The sequence below is a fragment of the Humulus lupulus genome, chromosome 2, assembly GCF_963169125.1.
Source record: "Humulus lupulus chromosome 2, drHumLupu1.1, whole genome shotgun sequence".
Lineage (NCBI taxonomy): Eukaryota > Viridiplantae > Streptophyta > Magnoliopsida > Rosales > Cannabaceae > Humulus > Humulus lupulus.
The window spans coordinates 45,153,929-45,176,326 of record NC_084794.1 but is presented as its reverse complement, the minus strand read 5'-3'; the positions used below and the strand labels follow the sequence as shown (position 1 = coordinate 45,176,326).

At 37.1% G+C, this 22,398-nt stretch overlaps 1 protein-coding gene across 1 annotated transcript in view; it reads left to right on the top strand.

The window, feature by feature from the left end:
- LOC133814199 (uncharacterized) overlaps positions 1-22,398 on the top strand; it is a 44,913-nt gene that overhangs the window by 6,767 nt on the left and 15,748 nt on the right. The gene's annotated exons all lie outside the window — the stretch shown is intronic.

The following is a 22,398-nucleotide window of genomic DNA, read 5'->3' as shown; positions in this document are numbered from 1 at the left end:
GGCTTGGATCTCCTTAACGAAGGGTGATTCATGGTCGAACTCATCCTTAACGGCTTGTCCTCCAGATGCGGTGATGATCTTGCTCCGTAGGCTCCTCATCTCTGTGTCTAGGTCTTGTCTCCCCTTTTTCAAGGAGTCTCTCAACGTGGACGGGCTTGCATATCCCTTTCCTTTTCCTTCCCAGGGCGCTATAGGAGGTGTAGTCCTTTTATCCGCCCTTTTCTTGTTGAGTTCCTCTCATAGATCTGAGGGTGTCCTCCTTGAGGTGACTTCGACGTCGTTATGAGGGCCAGCGTTGTTCTTCTGCTCTGGCCTCGAAGGCTGCTTCGGTGGTCCAGGACGTTCGTGCTGCTTCGCTCGGGGGGTATTACTGGTGGAGAGTCGAGTCCTCCCATCGTCTACTGGGACTGTGGTCTCTGCCTCCTCTTGACCTCTCTCATTTTTTCTTAGGGAGAGATATGTTTGACTTCCCTTGCAACAGGCCATTCAACACCTCTTGCATGTTCTCTAAGGTGGTTTCAAGCCTTAGGTTCTTGCGGTGCAGTTCACGTATCTCCTCTTCATAGAATCAAGACCTAGAACTCAAGCTCACGGAATGGACCCGGGGATGCTTGTCAGGTCTGTGCATCGATGGGCCCAGATCCTGCTGGCCGGAGTTTGGCACCTGTGGCGGCCTTGGGGGCTGGAACTCGCCGACATATTTTGCAGGGGCAGCTGTTGACCTTGGATGATTCTCATCTGGAGGGACGGCCGGGGATGAGGCCTCCCTCTCAACTTCATGAACCTCGGGTTCCTTTGGGGCCTCCATATCTCTAGGTAGAGGAGGGTTCTTCATGGAGGCCTTCAGCTGATCTCCATCAAGGTGGACCTTCACCTCTCGTGGCTCTCTCAGTCGTTTAGAATGTCTTGGCATTTCTTCCCACAAACGACACCAAACTGTTGATGGTAAGAACTCGTCAACGATTTAATGTTAGAAAACTCAGATTATTCTACTAAAGATAGCTAAGAATAAGATGGAAAGAACTTGAATCAACAGAAAATATAGAACTATAATGGAACAAAGATCATATATTTCTTAAACGTCTCCCCATACAATCAGTTTTCCAACCCCTTAACCTGAGGGGTCGAAACCTATTTATAGGTGGGCTCTATTGGCCCCTAATACAAGTAGGTCCCAGGGGACATGGACGTATGCAGGTATAGGGTCAGGGTAGTGGCTCAGGACATAGTGGTGTCTACCCTGACAATGCCAAAGTAGTGGTGCAGGACATCGTACTATGGACTTTGGAATATTGCCGGGAGTGCTCAGGTAGTGCCTCCACTCCCCGGACAAGTTCGTACCACCACTACTCGTCAGACGCGGATGACAGGGCCATGCCTCTGACCTCATCATGATCATACATCCTATATCAGTGTATGTACCTTGTACCCAGTCATCCTCATCAATTCATGTTTTGCGCCTAATGATTATTTGACATACCCGTTTGGTGTTTCCAAGCGTTCCTCGTACATATATCGAGGAGGCTCCAAACTTTACATGTCATGAGAAACCAAAGCGCGGGGGTGTTTTTGGCAGGACAAGGTGTACACGTGAGATGTAGCGAGGCTGCATCCTCGGATAGCGAGGGTGCCTGGCATAGCGAGGCTGGCCTAAGGTGCAGACGCATGCGCCTATGGGCGCGGGACCCGTGAGAAGTAGCGAGGCTGCACCCTCGCATAGCGAGGCTGCACCCTCGCATAGCGAGGGTCCCTCACATAGTGAGGCTGGCCTATGGTGCGGACGCATGCATCTATGGGCGCGGGACCCGTGAGAAGTAGTGAGGTTGCACCCTCGCATAGTGAGGGTGCCTCACATAGCGAGGCTGGCCTATGGTGATCACACAGAGGCTAGGTGCGATGCTTCGCGTAGACGCGGTGCGCGGGAAGCTAGCCTTGAACCCCGCATAGCGAGGGTGGTGCCTCAGGGTACCTGTGTTCGGGTACTAGGGTGCGCGTGGGAGCCTCGCACGGCGCAGCACAAGGCAGCCTCGCATAGCGAGGCATAGGGTAGCCTTACATGGCGAGTTCCTCACATGATAGCCCTTGAAGACTTTGTAGAGTCCAAGAACTTTACTTAGCTAATTATTTAGTAGTATTATAGTATGTTTAGTATTATCTTTGTAACTGTGGATTTTTGGTTCAGACCGGGAATTATTTGGACACTCATAGTAGTACTTGTAGATTTTCTAAGTTTAATCTATAGTTTAAGAATATTAAGTATAACCTAAGGTTTGATTAATGTGACTAATATTAAGGATTATATTTATTATATTATAAGGTTTAGACATCAACCAATAGGATTTTAAGCACATGTTATGAATGGTGATTAAGGATTAAAGATTTTTGAGGATTTAATTTAATAAGGAGTAAAGTTTGAATGTTATAGGGTCAGTCAGCAGCTTTTAATACGTTGAGGGCTTAGTCAAGGTTGTTTACTCCATTCAAACTTAGCTAAAAATGTGTAATTTCGTGTTTAAATATTCAGCGTGTGCCGATATATCGCAGCTATAGGGGGCGATATATCGCAGCACGTAGATACGGAAAACACGAATCGATGCACGGTCGCCTCGGGAACAATGGTCCAGGCGATATATCGCCTATAGGGGGCGATATATCGCCTCCTCCAGCATAAATTCAAACACTTTTGAATTCATTTCCTTTCAGCCATTCAAACTCCTTCAACAGTCCAGCATCTTTTGAACGAGTCTTCAGCCTCTGCTGAACGATTATTCAAATGATTTTCACCTAAAAAGCCATTATTTTTATTCAAGTAAAATCAAGATACTTTCATTCCCAAACTCTATAAATAGGACCTAGTACCCAGCCATTATTCACCTTTTGCTCTAAGTTCAGAAGCTGCTAGTGTTAAGTGAGTGTGAGAGTGTAAACACCTGGTTTGGGAAAATCATAAGCTTAAACATCATAAGCTTATCAAACACTTTGGGAAGTGAGGTTCTATAGTATTTCGGTTGAGGTGTAGATTGGTCTTTCAAGTCTTTGAGGTAACCAAAACTCTAGTTCATTTCTGTATTATGTTATTTTCTTTCTCATAGTCTTCTACTCAATCTCTAACCTTAATCTTCATTTTGGTTAGGGAATCTAAGTTCTTGAGCACATAAGTTTCGGTAAGCATGATTCTCAAATGGTTTAGTCTTCCCATTTTCCTTTTCATCTCTTTCTTCTTTCAACTCACTCTTGTTCATTATGGTTATTAGGAGTGTTCCAAAAGGTCCCAACTCAGTCCACATATCCCGGTAACTTTGGTAAGGAAAATAGGCTAGAATCAATATGTTATATGCTTATGTTATCTTATGTTTTATGTTGTTAAATGTGTTATGATATGATGCATGTATGTTTGTAGGCTTGGGCATATGACCCATATGACTAACAAGACCCCAAATGGGTTATGGGCATATGACCTACTTAGCTAGTAGGACCCCACTAATCCCATGGGCATATGCTTGTTTAGTCTATGGGACCCCAAGTAATAATGGCCATTATAATAAGTGTATGTTATATGTATTATGTTAAGTCTTTACGTCTATTATGAAATTTATGTGTATGACTATGTTAGATTTTCCTTGCTGGGCATTAGGCTCATTCCTTTTTGTTTTATGTGCAGGAAAATAAGCTTTAGAGGCGGTAAGATTCGTGACGCTTAGAAGATGTGTATCGATGGTGAATGGAGTCAAGGATCCGAGCGTTATTCGATTCGAGGATGTAGTCTCATTTTACCTTTTTATGGTTTTATATGTATTTTCCGCATTTCTTATGTAATTCTTTTCATTTAAATCATGTTTTGTTTTTAAAGACAATGGGATCCCATATCCTTCTTAGTATTCTATTTATTTGTAAGTAACTCTTATTTTACAAGTTACTCAATAAAATTATGGTATTTTCGTAAAAATGTAAGTTTATGTATAGTTTCGTTAATGGTCCAAATAGTCTAGATTAGTGGGTCATTACAGTTGGTATCAAAGCAACGGTTCCTTTGCATGAAGTTCTCCTCGATACACACGCTCAAAGCTCCGAATCTGACCGCCAAGTAAGTGTTTAAGTTACTAGTTATGTTACTTATGTGTATAGCTAACAACTTTAGTGTTCATGTTTCAGTTAAGAATGAACGGAGCTTTAACCTACCAAGACATCCGAGCCATTAAGGCCTTAAAAAGAATAAGGGAGCCAAGAAACACCGTAGGAGCCCTAGAAAGGATCACTCGAAGGTTGCTTTTGTTTCACCAAGAGATAGGTGGCCTTCAAGAGGCTAAGCAAATAATGTTAAGATCAACGAAACAATATGTATTAGTAATTAGGTTGTTTAAGGATTTTCATTCTGTAATAGCAGCCTTAGAAGAGATATGGGAAGATATGAATGATGAGGATGAACTACCATTAGCGATGAGATACTATTTCCTCTTAGTTAGGTTCACCGCCAAATTTGAGTTTCAATTCACAAATGAGCAAAAACAGAGGATTCTCACCAACCTTCCTGGAGGGCATTTTGATGCTCATGATAATGATGACTATGAGGCAATAGATGATGATATGTTAGATGACGGATCGGATGTAGAAGATCCCGATTTTTAGATTAGAAGTTTTTAGTGTTTGTTTTATTTACTTTTGATTGTAATAAGTGAAATTGTTTTTCCAAATGAATAAACATGCTATTTGAATATCATGTGTGAGTTTGATTTTTTTCTTTTTTGCAATCATAATAAATACTAAATAAAATGAATAATGACTGAGTTCGGTGAGGGTGGATACAAATCAATGAACCTGGTTTCCTTATTGAGAGTTAGGGGGCCTTAGTAGTGGGAACGATTTTACTGATCCCAGCCCTCCCTCAATATGGTTAACTTTGGAACAAAGATAAGTTTCGAGCCTGAGAATTAAGTCATATAGGATGATTAGAAACACACTTAGAAAATAAAGATGACTTGTTTTTCTAAGTATAGAAACCCACTCTAATAATAAATAAAGACTTACATAATTTTTCTTAAGAAGTCATAATAAATAGGTCCGAGATATGTTTGTTTTAGAGTAAGTTTTTGCCTTAGAGCCTATTAGGAAAAGTTCTAACATGTTTCTTTCAACTGTTAGAACTCTGCTACGATGTCTCTCCGAAGATCTGCACGCACCAACGGAAACGCCGCTAACGATGTTCCAGCGACCAATGCAGTTCCAACAGTTCGCCGAAGGGGAGTGCGTGCTACTGCTCGCCGCAACGCACCGGCACAGCCAGCTGACAACACTGCGGAGATTGCCAGACTGTGACATCAAGTCGAGGAACTTCTGCAGCAACAACGCCAACAGGCTCAATCTCAGCCTCAGCCGCAGCCGCAGCCACAGCAAATGGCCCCAGCAAATGGCCCCAGCACCCCAATAAGTTGGTCCGTATGGGGGATGGCCTATGACGAATTATGCGTCGTATCCAGTACAGCACCTGGAGCCAGTGTACGAAAGGTTCCGCAAACAGCACGCTCCAAACTTCGAAGGGACTACAGACCCCTTTAAGGCAGAAGAGTGGCTAAGGAACGTGGAGCCGATTCTAGCCCACATGAACCTAAGTAATGCAGACCACATATCCTGCGTCTCATCTTTGCTCAAGAAAGATGCCAGGATATGGTGGGACTTGGTCCAACAATCCCATGATGCTGCCACCATGACGTGGACCCGATTTGTGGAGCTGTTCCACAAAAAGTACTACAACTCGGCTGTACTCGCTACGAGGGTTGAGGAGTTCACCAATCTGAAGCAAGGTACTTTAACAGTGGCGGAATATGCTCGTCAGTTCGACCGCTTAGCCAAGTTCACAGCAGAGTTGGTTCCAACCGACTATCTGAGGGTGAACAAGTTTGTTAGAGGACTTCGCCCGAAGATCGAGATGGGGGTGAAGCTAGCAAATCCGGGAAACACTACATATGCCGACGTTCTTGAGACGGCAATCGAAGTAGAAAGGCTGCAGGCCAATGTAAGCAAAGAAGAAGCCAGCAAGACGGAACCTAGACAGCAGAGCCAACCTCAGGCCAGTCGGAACAACAATCAGTCCAGCAACAGTCAGTCCAACAACAACGGTAACGGATAGAAGAGAAGGCATCCTGACAACAAGCAATCGGACAACAATAAAAGGGCACGACCAAATAATGGGGGAAATAGGTCGGGCTACGTGGAATTCCCGCCATGTGCCAAATGTCAGAAGAAGCATCCTGGAGAATGTCGCGCCAACACTAAGGAGTGTTTCAACTGTGGTCAAGAAGGGCATCGTAAAAGAGATTGTCCTCAGCAAAAGCCAGAAGGGAAGAAGGACGAAAAGATGGTTCCTGCTCGGGTTTTTGCTTTAACCCAAGGAGAGGCGGATGCTAGCAACAAGGTGGTCACAGGTCAGGTTTCTATCCTCAATAACTTATGTCATGTATTATTTGATTCGGGTGCCACTCATTCATATATTTCGTTAGGAATGATAGAAAAACTAGACAAACCTAGTGAAAGATTTAGAACTAGATTTGTAACTGAGTTGCCTTCGGGCAAAGTAGTTCTATCATCACGAATAGTACGAGGCGTATCGATCAAGATTGAGGACATAGAACTAGAAGGAGACCTGATAGATCTGGTGATCAAGGACTTTGACGTAATCCTAGGCATGGATTGGCTAGTACGGCATGGCGCAACGATCGACTGCAGATGCAAGAAGGTAATGTTCGAGACTCCTGACGGCCAGAGACGATGCTTCATGGGACAAGCTTCAGGATTGCGCACCCCGTTAGTGTCATCTCTCAAAGCTCAGAGAATGATGGAGAAAGGATGCCAAGCATTCTTAGCCAGCATAACGAACGTGGAAAGGGAGACGCCGCTTAAGGTTGGAGATGTTCGGATTATACAAGATTTTCCAGAAGTTTTCCCCGATGACTTGCCAGGATTGCCACCAACTCGAGAAATAGACTTCACGATAGAATTAGTACCAGGCACCGAGCCTATCTCTAAGGCACCATACCGGATGGCACCTACGGAACTCAAGGAGTTAAAGACGCAGCTACAAGAACTCCTAGACTTGGGTTTCATTAGGCCAAGCCATTCACCATGGGGAGCTCCGGTACTATTCGTGAAGAAGAAGGACGGGAGTATGCGGATGTGCATAGACTACCGTGAGCTGAATAAAGTAACAATTAAGAACAAATACCCGCTACCTCGGATTGATGATTTGTTTGATCAACTCCGAGGCGCGACTGTATTTTCTAAGATCGATTTACGGTCCGGGTATCATCAGCTCAAGGTAAAGGGAGAAGATATTCCTAAGACAGCCTTTAGGACTCATTATGGACATTACGAGTTCTTGGTTATGTCTTTTGGTCTTACTAACGCACCAGCCGCGTTTATGGATTTAATGAATAGGGTCTTCAAAGACTACTTGGATAAATTCGTCGTTGTGTTTATCGACGACATTTTAATTTACTCCAAGAACGAAGTAGAGCACGAGGGACACTTAAGGTTGATTTTGACGCGATTGAAGGAGCATAAACTCTACGCCAAGTTCAAGAAATGCGAGTTTTGGCTCTCACAAGTGGCGTTCCTCGGGCACATCATATCAAAAGACGGAGTTGCAGTAGATCCATCGAAGGTAGAGGCCGTGAAGGATTGGCCTAGACCGAAGAACGCGTCAGAAGTAAGAAGCTTCTTAGGGCTAGCAGGATACTATAGAAAGTTTGTAGAGGGCTTTTCTAAGATAGCCACTCCACTCACCAACCTGACTCGGAAGCAACAAAAGTTTAACTGGAATGATAAGTGTGAGGAAAGCTTCCAGTTGCTTAAGGATAAGCTTTGCTCAACACCAGTACTTAGTGTCCCAACACCCAACGACAAGTTCGTTGTCTACTGTGATGCATCAAAGCTAGGATTGGGATGCGTGCTGATGCAAAACGACAAAGTGATAGCCTATGCCTCACGTCAGTTAAAGGAGTATGAGCAACGCTATCCAACTCACGATATGGAGTTGGCAGCGGTGGTCTTTGCGTTAAAAATCTGGCGCCATTATCTTTACGGAGAACGGTGCGAGATTTACACGGACCACAAAAGTTTAAAATACTTCTTTACGCAGAAGGAGCTCAACATGAGGCAGCGCAGGTGGTTAGAGTTAGTAAAGGATTACGACTGCGAAATCCTATACCACCCGGGAAAGGAAAATGTAGTTGCCGATGCGCTCAGCCGAAAAAGCTATGGGAATTTAGCAGCCTTATCCAGAATTGAAAAGCCGCTACAGCAGGAGCTTATCAGTGCCGGAATAGAAGTGGTTATAGGCAAGCTGGCGAACTTGTCTATCCAATCGAATCTGCTAGAGGACATACGGAATTGTCAGAAACGTGACGAATCACTAGCGGCACACACAGATGCAGTCAGAGAAAGCAAGACTACAGATTTCTCAATATCCAGTCAAGGTTTATTGAGATATAAGGATCGGGTATGCGTGCCAGACGATCAAAGTATTAAGAAGACGATCCTAGAAGAAGCGCACAATACCCCGTACTCAGTTCATCCAGGGTTTACCAAGATGACTCATGACATCAAGGCAGTCTATTGGTGGCCAGGGATGAAGAAGGAGATAGCGGAGTATGTATCTAAGTGTCTTGTATGCCAGCAAGTGAAGGCGGAGCATCAGCGGCCTGCAGGATTATTACAACCGCTTAGCATACCGAAATGGAAGTGGGACGATATAGCCATGGACTTCGTGACGGGTCTGCCAAAGAAAAATAAGCAGCATGATTCCGCTTGGATAGTAATAGATAGACTAACCAAGTCGGCTCATTTCCTGTCTGTTAAGACTTCATATACGGCAGACCAATATGTAGACATCTACATCCAAGAGATTGTACAATTGCATGGAATCCCCAAGACGATAGTGTCAGATAGAGGATCGGTGTTTACGTCAAGATTTTGGAGAAGCTTACAGCAAGCCATGGGTACTAAGTTAAGTCTTAGTACAACTTTCCATCCTCAGACAGATGGGCAGTCCGAACGTACGATTCAGATTTTAGAGGATATGCTACGCTCATGTGTACTTGATTTCGGAGGATCGTGGAATAAGTACTTACCATTGATCGAGTTCTCGTACAACAACAGCTACAAGTCGACGATCGAAATGGCACCTTATGAGTTGCTATATGGAAGAAGGTGCCGATCACCGTTGCACTGGGACGAGGTAGGAGAAAGGCAACTTCTAGGGCCCGAAGTTGTTAGACAAGCTCAAGAAGCAGTAGCGCTTATTAGACAGCGTATGCTTGCTGCTCAAAGCCGTCAGAAAAGCTATGCGGATACCAAGCGACGCGATGTGGAGTTCCAAGTTGGAGATCAAGTCTTCCTGAAGATATCTCCTATGAAGGGTGTCAAGCGGTTCGGGAAGAAAGGCAAGCTCAGTCCCCGATTCATAGGTCCTTTTGAGATATTGGACAAAGTGGGACCAGTAGCGTATAGACTAGCCCTACCGCCTGCACTAGCCGATAGTCACAACGTCTTCCACATTTCGATGCTACGCAAGTATGTGTCAGACCCATCTCACGTCCTCAAGTACGATACCATAGCGCTCCAGAAAGACTTAAGTTACGAGGAACGACCGGTTAGCATCCTAGATAGAGGGATGAAGCAGTTACGGTCCAAGAGCTTTCCTATAGTCAAAGTCCTATGGAGCAATAGTTCTGAACGCGAGGCAACGTGGGAGTTGGAGGAGGACATGCAGAGCCGGTATCCGGAGTTATTTGGTAAGTAAATTTCGAGGACGAAATTCTTTTTAGTAGGGGAGAATTGTAGAGTCCAAGAACTTTACTTAGCTAATTATTTAGTAGTATTATAGTATGTTTAGTATTATCTTTGTAACTGTGGATTTTTGGTTCAGACCGGGAATTATTTGGACACTCATAGTAGTACTTGTAGATTTTCTAAGTTTAATCTATAGTTTAAGAATATTAAGTATAACCTAAGGTTTGATTAATGTGACTGATATTAAGGATTATATTTATTATATTATAAGGTTTAGATATCAACCAATAGGATTTTAAGCACATGTTATGAATGGTGATTAAGGATTAAATATTTTTGAGGATTTAATTTAATAAGGAGTAAAGTTTGAATGTTATAGGGTCAGTCAGTAGCTTTTAATACGTTGAGGGCTTAGTCAAGGCTGTTTACTCCATTCAAACTTAGCTAAAGATGTGTAATTTCGTGTTTAAATATTCAGCGTGTGCCGATATATCGTAGCTATAGGGGGCGATATATCGCAGCACGTAGACACGGAAAACACGAATCGATGCACGGTCGCCTCGGGAACAATGGTCCAGGCGATATATCGCCTATAGGGGGCGATATATCGCCTCCTCCAGCATAAATTCAAACACTTTTGAATTCATTTCCTTTCAGCCATTCGAACTCCTTCAACAGTCCAACATCTTTTGAACGAGTCTTCAGCCTCTGCTGAACGATTATTTAAATGATTTTCACCTAAAAAGCCATTATTTTTATTCAAGTAAAATCAAGATACTTTCATTCCCAAACTCTATATATAGGACCTAGTACCCAGCCATTATTCATCTTTTGCTCTAAGTTCAGAAGCTGCTAGTGTTAAGTGAGTGTGAGAGTGTAAACACCTGGTTTGGGAAAATCATAAGCTTAAACATCATAAGCTTATCAAACACTTTGGGAAGTGAGGTTCTATAGTATTTCGGTTGAGGTGTAGATTGGTCTTTCAAGTCTTTGAGGTAACCAAAACTCTAGTTCATTTCTGTATTATGTTATTTTCTTTCTCATAGTCTTCTACTCAATCTCTAACCTTAATCTTCATTTTGGTTAGGGAATCTAAGTTCTTGAGCACATAAGTTTCGGTAAGCATGATTCTCAAATGGTTTAGTCTTCCCATTTTCCTTTTCATCTCTTTCTTCTTTCAACTCACTCTTGTTCATTATGGTTATTAGGAGTGTTCCAAAAGGTCCCAACTCAGTCCACATATCCCGGTAACTTTGGTAAGGAAAATAGGCTAGAATCAATATGTTATATGCTTATGTTATCTTATGTTTTATGTTGTTAAATGTGTTATGATATGATGCATGTATGTTTGTAGGCTTGGGCATATGACCCATATGACTAACAAGACCCCAAATGGGTTATGGGCATATGACCTACTTAGCTAGTAGGACCCCACTAATCCCATGGGCATATGCTTGTTTAGTCTATGGGACCCCAAGTAATAATGGCCATTATAATAAGTGTATGTTATATGTATTATGTTAAGTCTTTACGTCTATTATGAAATTTATGTGTATGACTATGTTAGATTTTCCTTGCTGGGCATTAGGCTCATTCCTTTTTGTTTTATGTGCAGGAAAATAAGCTTTAGAGGCGGTAAGATTCGTGACGCTTAGAGGATGTGTATCGATGGTGAATGGAGTCAAGGATCCGAGCGTTATTCGATTCGAGGATGTAGTCTCATTTTACCTTTTTATGGTTTTATATGTATTTTCCGCATTTCTTATGTAATTCTTTTCATTTAAATCATGTTTTGTTTTTAAAGACAATGGGATCCCATATCCTTCTTAGTATTCTATTTATTTGTAAGTAACTCTTATTTTACAAGTTACTCAATAAAATTATGGTATTTTCGTAAAAATGTAAGTTTATGTATAGTTTCGTTAATGGTCCAAATAGTCTAGATTTGTGGGTCATTATAGACTTATACTTGGATGCATGTGTCTATGCATCTTGACACTTGAGCTTATCACCCTAGCGTAGGCACATCGGACCTTGCTATACAAAGCCTTCAAGAATGAACACTATATCAAATATTTCTTTCGATATTACTCAACATTTACAAGTAACGCCTTGCAACTTAAAGGAATCGCTCACCTCAAAAAATGAACGAAGATGAAGATGAGGATCCTCTGTAGGCAGCCCACTAAATTGACCCATTGTCTGCAACATTTGGAACATCACGGGCTTCAACTCAAATTGGGGTGCTTGAATTTCAGGCCTAACAATGCCCAAATTGAGCTAATTGAACATGGGGGCAACATACTCCCTTATGGATCTTTCTCTATCATTAGCCATAGCAATCACATTAGCGATATTATTAGCACCCTCAACTCCTTCAACCTCTTTAGCCATATTAAAGCGATTTGAGCCCGTTGTTCCCTTTGTCTTCGTCTAAATGTATGTTCAATCTCGAGGCAAAATGAGCTAGTTCAAGGTCTTCTTGTTCGTTCATACAATAGATAACCTGAGAAAACATAAAAACAAGCAAAAAAGGTTGGAACGAACAAAGAAAAATAAATTGCAAAGTAATTGATATTACACAAAATTCTAATTTCAATCCCCAAGAACGACGCCAAAAACTTGTTGTGATATTTTTCGATCAATTATGTGCAAGTGTACACAGTCACAAAACAAGTAATAAAGTGATAAGTATTCAAGATCGTCTCCATAGGGATTGTAAATTAAAACTAAATGCACAAATTAATTACCAAACAATTACAAAAGTAACCAAATTAAGTTGTTTTGATTTTGTAAACTAACACTCCTTAGAATCAATTAAAAATGCTCAAAAATAAACTGCAATGCTAATTTAAAAGTGAGGTAAAATCAATTGGTTGACATGAACCTGAATTATTAAATCCCTCTATGTCACATGACCTATACATTTTGTCGCAACAAAATTACAGAGAGTTAACAAGAATTCCAGTTTAGCTCATAGAACTTTTCCAAATCCTATGGTATAAATTATTTCACCTAATTTAACATACTCCTATGCTAATCAAGTTAAGAACCCAGAATTTAAGCATCAATTCATAATGGTTACACAAGGTAAATAACACATTCCTATGCTATTCACAAATCTATCAATTATATTCAAACTTCCTAGCACAAATATAACTCAATATATTTCCATTGGAGGCCAATCAACAACAAGAAATCATGGATAAACACATTTGAATGAATAATTGGTAAATTGCTAAAATATGTTGGGAAAACTTATACAGGATCTTTATTTATTTTCATGTATATCTAATATTAAACAAATTAATATGAGATAACCTTGAACATGTTTCTAAAATTGAATTCAAAGAGAAACAAAGATAAGAATACTTACAGTATACGCAGCGGAATGAAATAGTCCTTCCTTTAGTTTCTCTAACTCTTGTATCCTTTCTGTCGCAGAGTATTATCAAGAAACTGAACCGTTCCTTTAATTTCTTCACAGTCTTCCAATGTATCCTTAGAATCACCTAGACTAGTGTGGGCAATTCTTAACACATGAGATAGAAACAGAGAGAAGAAGAGAAAATAACAAAAAGGCTTAAAAAAGGACTTGTGTTTAGAGAGAATCTAAAACCTATCAGAAAATCTGATTTGTGACTTGTCAAACTTGTGTTTTGACTTCTCTCTAAGCACTCCTTTTATAGACTCAATTAGGCCATTTAATTTAATGAAAAAATCAATAAAATAATAGCCAATTAACAGTCCTAGGTTGAAATTATCATGGGCTTTAGGCCCGTGAAATTTCCCATTTGATTATAAGCCCATTGGACTTAAAATCAAGGCCGGCTTATTTTCTATTGATTTAATTAATTAAATAATTATTGAAATCCTTTATCAAATTAATTATTTATAATTTGAACCTTGATTTAAACTTATTTATTAATTTAGATACCAATTTATCTTAATTAATAAATCTGCCATAATTTCTCTTTTCTTCTCAAAATTACATAACTCTGTGAAACTATCCAAAATTGACCTGGTCAACTTTGATAATTCTAATTGATAATTAAATCAATTAATTAAGACTATCTGGATGATTTTATCCAAGGTACAATGGGGACCATGGGCCTATGAAATCAAGCTCCAATAAGTTATCCGAAATCTAACAAATAAATTTACTAACTTATTAATTTCTCGTGACTCCATTATAGACTTGGAATTGCACTCTTGAATTCATAGAACGCTCTATAACAAATATAGATACGCTATTAATTATCCATTGTTACAACCATAATTGTCACTCAATCCTCTATAGACAGTCTACAATGAGATAGGACTAAAATACTGTTTTACCCCTCATTGTATTTTATCCTTAAAACACTTAGTTCCTTGTAAATGATATTTCAATAAAATAATTTAATTACTGAAATGAGATCTCTATCATTTAACACCTTGAACCAAACTAAAAGGAAACCATCGTTTCACTTCTTCATCAGAAGCTATAGATGTTCATATCTATGACTAACACTCCCACTCAATTATACTACCGAGTTCCCAAGATGTAAGTATGGGCTAGTCCGTAGGGTAAGCTGGTAACGAACAAGTCAAAGAGCTCAAATAGTTCAATCAGTTAGAATACTAACCACACAGAATTGAGATTGAATTGACCTATGGTCAACTATATGTTATGACTAGAATAGATAATAACGGTATGTTTACTTATCTTATCAAATGTCAATATCGGTCATGTCCGATGTAACAAATACATATGATCTTATCTACTTTGCTAATGTTCTGGAAAGAACATAACACTACAATGTGTAAGTAGATCATATCGTAGATTGGCAAGTCAGTGTAAATCCTGTGCACTGACTAATCTTAGGACTAACTTATTTTGAACATATAATCATATTTATATTCTACTGTGATTACGTCACTATAAATACGATTAGCTATATGCTCGGGATTTAATAGAAGTTTATATTAAAAAAATAATCATGAAAATAAAACATGTGAGCAAAGTGATTGACAAAGTCAAAAAATGATTTCTATTCTTTTATTGATAATAAAATGAGATTACAAAGAATTTGGGTTTTAATTAGGGCATAAAACCCCAACAAAATAAAGTGCTAGAAATTTAGAATTAAGACATAGAGTTCATTAATAATCCAAGCCTCAAAAGATCTAGTTCATAGCTAAAACAAGAAACACAAATACAAAATTAAATCTATCCATGAGTAATCAAACACCAAATACTAAAAGAAAATAGGAAAGAAATAACAAGGGAGAAGAAATAGCCAAAAAAATGATGATGGAATCAATCTTTTCTTCTTCTTCCTTCTTCTCTTTCCTTCTTTGTATGGCTGACCTCTCTTGTACTTGGTGCTTCTCTCTCGGCTGAATTGGATAATGGAGGTTGTCCTTTCTTTTTATGATGATAGGGTAATAAAACCCTTTTTCCTCATGTCCCAAAAATGCCCTCCTTGCACTCTCGTGAGTTTCCTTTTCTCTTCTAGAAATTACTCCAAAATTCAGTCCATTTTCTCTGATTTTTTGCCACCTCATCACTCCTTGCCAACTCAATTAATGGTGCCATGTGTCTCTCCTTCATATGCTGAATTTCCCTCTTTGTATCATGCTGAAAATGCTCAAGCAAAACTTATGTTGCTCTAGCAAAACCTAACATTTCAGCACAAATTAAACTACTTAGAGCCAATTCACTTTTCATTATTTTTCTTTAAACAATTCATGCATAAATTCCTTATTTTTCTACTTTCATCTCTAAAACACCAAAAAGGACACAAGAACACCAAAGAACACAAAAAAGAAAGGAATTAACAAAAAATAACAATAATACACAAACATCACTCAACCTAATTCTATATTTATAAGCTTAAAAGTATAAAAATAACTCTTTATTCAAGAGTTATCAGCGGTGCAAGAGCAGAGGATTTTCAAGTCTGGCTCTCTGCCTAGTCAGGCGCCTTGGCTCTTTTGTGGGTGTGTCGCGACTCAAATAGGGAAAAGTGGAAAAATCAGGTTTTAGGTTGTGGGCACCCAAACCTAAGGGCTCGGGAATGGTTCTACTACCCGGTTTAGTAGAATTCAAGGTCTCGGAGGCTAGCACTTGATCTAGAAGCCTTTATTGGTTCATTTCTTGATAGTTATTCCTTGTTATGGTTGTGACTAAGGTATACCGTTAGGCACGGGAGGAAAGAATCGCACTTGGGGTCGCCATACGCTATTCGCTCGGGACTTGAGGTAAGAAAATTGAACCTAGACTGTGGTTAGGGCTTGAGCCCCAGTTATTGAACATGCTTAGAATGTTTTATCAAACATGTTGATTGAGTTGTGCATACCTGTGTTAAGTGATGACTTTTTATATGTTATATCTGATTGAAAAGCTCGGCTTATAAGTCGAGAGCTTATCTGTTATATCTAATTGAAAAGCTCGGCTTATAAGTCAAGGGCGGCAATAGCGTGATGAACGTAGGCCGATGTGGATTGGCCAACCCAGAAGCGTGATATACGCTTGTACGACCCTATGGTCGCTTGAAACATAAAGCGCGAGGTACGCTTGGCTAGCTCTAAGGCTAATTAACATGGAATAGGGCATTGGGCCCTGGTGTGTCTCTATAGTCGCATATCTATATAAAATGCATGTCTGAGTATGGTTATAACTGCTAAGCATGCTAATTATGATTATGAAATCTGTTGATTAACTGCTTATAAGCATGGTTATGTTTTCTTGCTGAGCCTCAGCTCACGAGTTCTATATGGTTCAGGTAAAGGAAAGGAAAAGCTAGACTAGCCATGAGTTGGAGAGCTTCAAGGGCGGGGTGTACATATGTGGCCTGCTCGACCGCCACGACTGAAATTACTTGTTGGAACTAAGGTTGAACCCTAATTTTGCCACTTAGGTCGGCCTTTTGTATTCTTTATGGATATGTAACAATATAAACTCTTTTTGGGATCCCATGTAAAATCTTAAAACATTTTTTTAATGAAGTGGTTACTATTTCACCAAATATTTTAGTACCTAAACCTTGTGTTAGTTTCAATTACATGTTTTAAGTCCAAATGACTCGTTTAGCGAGTTAAGCACTATTTTAATTACATAGTGTAACGGTCTTGGATTAGTAGGACATTACAGGTTAGACCTCTGAAAGATGTTGCTATGTGGGTTTCATCATTTCTTATTGACTATTAGGCAGCTCAATCCATGGACAATTATCACAATCAAGCCAAGGTTTCTAGAGCTTCAACTCAATAGATTCAACCACCTATAGGATGTTTGAATGCTAATATAGATGCTGCTATTAATGCTAAAGGTGATAAATTAGGTTTTGGAGCAATTGTGAGGAACTGTCAAGGACAAGTGGTTGCTAGATGTGCTTCCCCTCATTTTGGGAACTCATCTTCAATAGTAGAAGCTCAAGCTCTATTGCGTACTATTCAGTGGTGTTTTGTTGTTGCACTACTAGTTATTGTTTTTTAATTAGATTTAAAAGTTGTAGTTGATAAATTAAAAAGTTCCTCCCATGATTTGTCCCTTTTGAATGATGTTATTGATGAGATTAAAAGTTGTGTCTTCTACCCCTAGTGTTGTTGTTTCTTATGTTCCTAGAGAGTTGAATACTTTAGCTCATACAATTACCAGGAAATCACTAGGGTTTAATCAATGGTTATTCTAATAGAAGTTACTTTATTAAAAAAAAAAAACTAAAATTGGCATAACAAAAAATTTTGCATTTTTTATTTATCATATTATCACTAATTTTTTATAATTTATCATTTAAAATTAATGACTAACTTTTCAAGCATATACAATTGTAGAAAATATGTTGGAGTCCATAACTTGGACATTAAAAAAATAAAAACAAAAATTAATTTTTGTATATTCTCAATAAATATTAAAGAGTTAATTGCGGCACAAATATCCAATCTTTTACGATACTTACTCATATATACCCAAACTCGAAAATTGGCGACAAAACTACTGAAAATTTGATATTGTATAATCCATCACGAGTTTATTTAACTTCTGTGTTATGTGATGACAAGGATCCCACATGTCAATCCTTCATTGGTCAAGAGCATAATTTTTTTTTAAATAATTTAAATTCATTTTGAAAATAAAAAATTAATTACAAATATATTTTAAATAATATAAACAATTATAATTGATAAAAAAATCAAAATTGATAACCTAATCTCTCTCTCTCTCTTTCTCTCCTTCATTTTCTTCTTCCTTTTCCCCCTCTCTCTCCTCCGATACTCCCTCGCATTCTTCTTTATCTTTCTCTCCTTCACCTTCACCATCTTCTTCATCTTTCCCTCTTCACGACAAGGATATTGGCTCACGGTTTCTGGAGGTCGGGGGAGGTTTAGGAGCTGGATGAAGATGAAGGCAGGCAGTGCATCTGAATGGTGGTGAATGCTTGGTCTCTCTCACACGATGACATGGAATGGTGAAGTTTTTTGGTTTTCTTACTTTAGTTTTAAGTTAGAGAGAGACACAAGAGATGTTTATATCTGGTAGATAGTGAAGATTAATATCAGTACCACTTCTACTTCTTTTCTAGATTTTGAGCTCCATGGGTGTTACCAACAAATTGTTGGGCGGTAGAGTGCAGGTCCAGCAGCGGCATGACTACAAGACGAGGTCGGTGATGTGGATTACTGCTGGGCATTGGGTTTAAAACTTGCCTAGGACTTCAACGAATGGAGGAGCTTTCTATGACTCTTTCGACTTTGACTTTCACTCTAGATATAACAACACCTACAATAGAGTAAAGCTACAGGTCCAATGGTCGTCGTCGGGGTGGGACAGGTAGAGGAGCTAAGACAGGTTGGTTTGAGTTTCTTTTTTTACTTTATCATATCTGAGGTTTGAGTCTTTGTTCATCATATTAGGATTTGGGGATTGATTTGTTGTTTATTTGAATAAATGTTATTTGTATGAAGTTGCATAAACACTGATTTGGAAATTGATTTGGAATTGAAAGTTTTTTATTTTGAGATTGTTAGATTGAATGTTAAATGATGAATTTGTGTATTTGATTTTGTTGATGATCTCTTTTTTTCGGATGAAATTCTATAAGAAGATGATGAAGATGATAAACTTTAATTAATCAATGAATTAAGTTTGACTTTCGGTTTTATTTTAATTATGTTTAAAATATAATTTTTAAAGTTAATTTAATAAATGTAGTTGTTAATTTGGTATAATTTAAATAATTAAAAAAAACTATGCTCTGGACCAATGAAAGATCAACACGTGGTATCCTTGTCATCACATAATGGATGAGATAAAATGGGTAGTGACGAAATTACACAATATGACATTTTGGGTAGTTTTGCCACCAATTTTCATGTTTGGGTATTTATAAGTAACTATCGTGAAATATTAGATATTTATACCACAATTAACCCAATATTAAATAACCATTAATTATTTATTGACATCATGAATCGATTTGCATATTATGAATTGAAGCATAATTATAATTTTTTTTTTGTAGCAATGAAATGTATTCATTGAAAAAATATCATAATTCCATACAACATAAAAATCTAAATTGTTAGAAAAAAAAAAGAAGGGAAATTTTCTAGCTAAACAAGTACATCATCCACCCTAAGAGTATGCACTGCCAATCTATGAACAACTTAATTGGATGTACAACAACCATGAATCGGGGATACTCCTAGAAAATTGGACAACAAACTTGTTATATCATCTAACAAAGGCCCTAAGTCATTGAAAATTTATGATCTTATAAAGAAAGCAGTCACAGCTACCAAACAATCTGTCTCGACATGTACAAAGAAAGACCAAGAGAAATACTCCAATTCAGTGCTACTATTAAGGCCACACATTCGACTTGTATAACTATAAAGCAACCTACAAAACAAAACAACATATAAATACTACATTAAATTTTTTTTTTAAAAAAACTAAATTTTATCATTGCAATAAAAATGAAATACAATACAATAAAAAAATGTATATGTTGTAAATGTTGTATTCGAGCAAAGATATCTTTTAAAGTCCCCAAAAGTCCAATAACTCAATAAAAAAATAAATTAGTTATCAAAACTATTAATGAAATTGAAATAAAAAGAATAAAAGTGACTAACAATTATTCTCAAATAACCAAGAGATCCATCGATTCAAATAATTTATTTATTTATTAACTAAATTTTCAAATAATTTATTTAAAATTAAAATAACTAGTAGATAGTTTATTATTCAAAAGTGTAAATGTAACTACTAAAAAATGCAGTTGTTTTTTTTAACAATAAAAAATGTAGTTGTTTATTTAAATGAGAACGCATAGAAATTAAGGGATGAGAATTGTGGCATAAGTACCCAATGTTTGGGTTTTGTATGCGACATAGACCCAATGTTTAGTTTTAGTGGCAATAGTACCCAAAGTTAGTAAAAATGTAATTCCGTCAGTCTCCTCCGTTAAGTCTGTTAATGAGCTGATTAGGCAGACACGTGCCACATTTTTATTGGTCCAAATTATAATTATTTGTAAAATATTATTGAGCTGGACCAATCACGGAGTGACACGTGTTGTTCCAGTCATCACGAAACGGAGACCTAACGGAGGAGGCTGACAGAATTACACTTTTACTGACTTTGGGTACTATTGCCACTAAAAATAAACATTGGGTCTATGCTGCGTACAAAACCCAAACATTGGGTACTTATGCCGCAAATATCCCTTAATTAAAAGATGGAAAAAAAAATTATCTATGTAATTGCAACCACTTTGATAGATAAATCCTTCAGAAGATGCTAAATTTTTAATGAATGGAAGGAGTCTTATGGCGACAATAAAAGGGTAATGGTGTAGGCTTTAAAGAGGGAGCATTAATGTCAAAGTGATCCAAATTGTTGTTCCTCGTTGTCGAACACGATACCCTCATAATAATTAATAGAAAAACTTAATTATTTATTGACAATATTGTATGCTTCCTCTTAAAAAAATCATGAATTTAAAATACTATAATATACATGAATTAAACAAAGGAATTACATATGATTACATAAGTACACGTTTATATATATATACTAGATACAAATAATATATAATTCACGTGTACGTAGTTTTATTTATACAATTTATTAATTATTTTTATTAAATTTATATTAATGTCATATAAATTTCAAATAAACATCATGTTTTAATTAAATAATTTATTTACTTTTGTTTAAGTTTATATTTGTTCTATTTTCTGAATTTGAGAGTGACAACAAGAGATTATATATTATATGTTTAATGTAATATTAAATATTATACGTGGATTTTAAATTTAAGTTTCTTGATAGTTTTTTTTTTTAAATAATTTGTTGCTAATTGAGAGTAGAATCTATTATATGTTTAATATGATATTATTTTAATAAGTGAATTTAAGTTTAATTAAATTTTATGTAAGTTATAAAACGTATGATTTTATTATTTTTAAATAATTATCATTGTAAAAAATTTTAAAATATCATATTTTAATTTGTTTAATTATTTATTATTTTTAAATAATTATCATTGTAAAATATCTCAAAAATATCATATTTTAATTTGTTTAATTATTTATTATTTTTAAATAATTATTATTGTAAAATATCTCAAAAATATAATATTTTAATTTTTTTAATTATTTATTTTATTTTATTTAAGTTTAAGTGATGTTTACAAACTACCGTTAAATATAATAATATTCTGTTAAATATAAAAATATTTCGTTAAAGTTAATATTAAAAAAATAAAATATTATTAAAATTAAGAATTTCCGTTATCTACACACTTATTATATAAAAGAGATATATATAATCACAAACAAATTGACATTTTGAAATCATTAAAAATATGGATAATTGTGGCAAAAGTACCCATAGTACCAAAAAGTGTTATTCCGTTTGGTTTTCTCCGTTTGTGGCTTCTGGGTGTACACGTGTACGCACCAGATAATTCAAAGTTTTATTTCTATTTATCAAAATTAAAAATACATTTAAATTTAAAAAAAATAATTAAAATAATTAAATTAACAAAATTAAAAATACATTAAAAAATAAATAAATAAAAATTTATAACTGATTTTAACTTTAAAAAAAAAATTAAAACCCCTAAAACTATTCTACCTCTCTCTCCCTCTCCCTCATTGTCTTCTTCCTCCCCACGACCCCAAAGCAAGCCCTCCAGTAGATAATGTACCCAAACCACGGTTAAATCAGTTTTTAGAAAAATATCCATTACAAATCCAAAAATTTAGATACTCATTATAAACCCATAAAGTTTAGCCAATACCAAAATCTATTAATGTACGAACATCAACACAGCCATCAGTTCAATACCAAAATCAATACCCATTACAAACCCAGAAATTTGAACATTACAAACCCAAAAATTTTAATACCATGTACAATCCATACTCAATACCAACTAACCTAGAAATTTAAAGAAGAAAATACCATTAATGTTTAATCAATACCCAAAAATTTTAAGAGCAATACTCATAATAACACCAATAAAACCACTCAAATACCCAAAATTTTGACTACGAAATTAGCTAAACAGTAAACAAGAACAAAGGAAAACAAGAAAGAAAAAAAATTAACCAAAG